Source organism: Bison bison, unplaced genomic scaffold, assembly GCF_000754665.1.
Source record: "Bison bison bison isolate TAMUID 2011002044 unplaced genomic scaffold, Bison_UMD1.0 scf7180017849755, whole genome shotgun sequence".
Classification (NCBI taxonomy): Eukaryota; Metazoa; Chordata; class Mammalia; order Artiodactyla; family Bovidae; genus Bison; species Bison bison.
This window is the reverse complement of record NW_011480328.1, coordinates 7,220-10,617: the sequence shown is the minus strand read 5'-3', so window position 1 is coordinate 10,617 and position 3,398 is coordinate 7,220. Positions and strand designations below refer to the sequence as shown.

The window sequence follows — 3,398 nt, the reverse complement described above, 5'->3', positions numbered from 1 at the left end:
CTTTTGAATATCTTCTAGGTTTAAAGCGGCAGTCATACAAAATCTCCTGCTTTCTACCCTGGATAAATTCTTTGTTTCAGTCAACTGTAAATGGTGGGACCACTAGCACAACACCATCTCCCCAGACAAAGAGCATCAGAATATTCCATTTTGTTGATTTATATATCTCTTGAAATGCTTCTCCTTCACTTTCTATAGTTGCACAGTTTCTTCCATATTTCCCAATATTGTGCTTAAATATTGATTGTAAGCATGTAACCTGCCTCAAAGTTCTCTGTTGTTTCTCATTTTCACATAGATTCTCTCATCCAGGCTGAGCCTGAGACGATCCAGGGGCTCTTCTATGGTGTTGGTAGTTTGTTGCCGGTCCATGCGGTCTGCCATGTTTGAAACCTGGAAAAGTATTTTAGAATGAGAGGCAACTGCTTGGGAGAAGATATACATAGACAAACACATACACAATCACCAATAGTTTTCTGATGATACAGGACAGTCTTTTAACTGCTGAACGTGTCTAGGGTCCTGGCCTTGGTCTCTGCACGTTTAAGAGTCACCTCTCCATTGGTCTTCCCAAAAGTTCAGTCTGTATGGTTTTACTGAGCCTCAGATCTTTGGTCCCAACTGCCTCTTGACTGTAGTACTGTCCTGCTGCTGCTGCTGCTGCTAAGTCGCTTCAGTCGTGTCCGACTCTGTGCTACCCCATAGACGGCAGCCCACCAGGCTCCCCCGTCCCTGGGACTCTCCAGGCAAGAACACTGTAGTGGGTTGCCATTTCCTTCTCCAATGCATGAAAGTGAAAAGTGAAAGTGAAGTCGCTCCGTCGTGTCCGACTCTTAGCGACCCCATGGACTGCAGCCTACCAGGCTCCTCCATCCAGGCAAGAGTACTGGAGTGGGGTGCCATTGCCTTCTCCAAGTACTGTCCTACAGTCCATCAAATTTTGACTGGACCAAACTAACTCATCATTATCCTCCCGAAACCAGCACTTCTCTATTTTCCATCTCGATTAAACAGCACCCCTGTCTGCCTAGACATTTCTTTCCCCCTCACACTCTAATTTCCAACCAGTTCCGGAATCCATCTGATCTTTTTTCTCATTGCCTTAGTTGGGGCTTGGTGTTACTTATCCGTTGCTGTGTAAGAAATAACCCCAAATGTTAGCAGTATAAAACAACAGATAGTAACTACTCACCATTTCTGTGGCCAGGAATCCAGGCCCGGCTTAGTGGGTTCCAGGTTTCTCACAAGCTGCAGTCAAGGTAGTGGTTGGGAGGACAGCTGGCTCCAGGCTCCAGTGGGGAAGGATGTGCTTCCAGCGTCACTGACATGGCTGTTGTTGGCCTGCCTCAGAAACTCCACTTCCCAGTTCACTCAAGTGGCTGTACACCAGCCTCGGTCCCCACTGGCTTTGACCACAGACATTGGTGATTTGCCATCTGGGCCCCTCCATAGTACAGTTCACCACATGGCAACTGGCTTCAGAAGTCACAGTCTTTCTGTAATCTGATCTTGGAAGCAATATCCATCATCTTTGCTGTACTGTCGTAATTTGTCTTACTAGGGCCAGCCTGCAACCGAGGGGAGGGATTCCACAGGGCCTGAGTATCAGGAGGTGGACAGCTTCATCCACCAGAGAGCCATTGTCCTTTGTCTGGACTCTCCCTTGTGAACGAGCATCCTAACTCCTCTCCAGGCCTGTAGGGTCTCCTGTGCTAGATCATCCTCCCCACTGAGTCTTGGGTGACAGTTCCACAAAAGCTATCTGATTCTGCAATTTCACTTTGAAAGAACCCCTGTTGGCAACCTGTGCTGCCATAGGACAAAGTCTAAACTCCTTGAGCAGCCATTTGAGGCCCTCCATGATCTGTTCTTGGCTTCCTCATTCCTTACCACCACGCACATCCCAGCAGAAATACTCAACTTCCCATGGCTCCCAGGTTCCCTGAAATGAGCCAGGTTCCTTTTGACTCTTTCACAATTTCAGGTGATTCAGAAGAGCGTGTGGGCCTCTCACTGCCCGCTCTTGTTTTCTGTCACTCATCCTCCTCAGTGCAGCTTCAGAGGCACCTCTTCTGACATGTCTGCCCTGACTCTCCCTGTCTTTGTGGTCCCCAAGCCCTTTGGCTGTAGCTTTACTTGAGGAACTTGCACAGTGACAGGCACATACGATGGGCACTTGATGAAGGCTTGTCATTTTCTTCAATGAAATCAAATAACGCTAGAGCTGTAAGCACTTTTAAAAAGAAAAAAAGGAAAGGAAAGAGCATATAGCACTGAAGTTCAAATGAGGAAGGACTCAAAGGGTCTGAGAAGGGAAAGGAGAGGCCTTGTCCAAGGCCAAGAAGAGCTGGAATAACCAACTTGCTTAGCCAGACCTGCTCACTTCGACTCGAGGGCATTTCTACTTCTCCCAAGTACCTTCAGTTTCAGGCTCCCTGCTGCCACCCAAAAACTCCAATTCTCTGAAGATGTTTAATAATAACTGTAGGTAATGTTTCTCCATCTATCTTTGGGTCCACATATGTCTTAGGGCCGTCTCAAGCTTCTGTGAATATGAACTTTCTTTATAGGAAGAGAGTTAGAATCAAATCCTAATCTTGAGTAAATAAATTTGAAGCAGTTGCATGCTTTCAGTTTTTTAGTGGCAGGGCTGACTTGGTGGCAGTTTATGGGTCCCTAGGACCACACTGGGGCTTCCCTGGTGGCTCAGGAGGTGAAGAATCCTCCTGCAATGTGGGAGAGCTGGGTTTGATCCCTGGGTTGAGAAGATCCCTTGGAGGGAGGCATGGCAACCCACTCCAGCATTCTTGACTGAAGAATCCCGATGGACAGAGGAGTCTGGCAGGCTACAGTCCACAGGGTCGCAAAGAGTCAGACATGACTGAGTGACTAAATACAGCACAGCACAGGACCACGCTGGCCTTCCCTGGTGGCTCAGATGGTAAAGACTCTACCTGAAATGAGGGAGACCTGGGTTCCATCCCTGGGTCGGGAAGATCCCCTGGAGAAGGGAATGGCAACCCACTCCAGTATTCTTGCTTAGAGAATCCCATGGACAGAGGAGTCTGGTGGGCTACAGTCCATATGGTTGCAAAGAGTTGGACATGATTTAGTGACTAAACAGCAACAAAGGATCATGCCTGGGCCTCTCCCAGTGTTGCATACTTCTCCATTTTCTGTGGGTTCACTCAACACTCCCCTGGCTGGGTATGTGGATTTCCATGTCCAGAGATACCAATGCCAGGATATGCACAAGGAGAAATACACATACTGGCCACAGAAGGTTCTCGGTTCCTTCTTCCTTTTTGACTGAATAAATCCTTAACATACCAGAAAGAGCAGTCCCAGAGATAACAGGGACTTCCAGCATGTGCTGCCTGAGTAGCCACAGCAGCCAG

At 48.0% G+C, this 3,398-nt stretch overlaps 1 pseudogene; it reads right to left on the bottom strand.

The window, feature by feature from the left end:
- Window positions 1–76: 76 nt before the first annotated feature.
- On the bottom strand, window positions 77–384 carry LOC104994237 (annotated as a pseudogene).
- Between the last annotated feature and the right edge of the window lie 3,014 nt (window positions 385–3,398).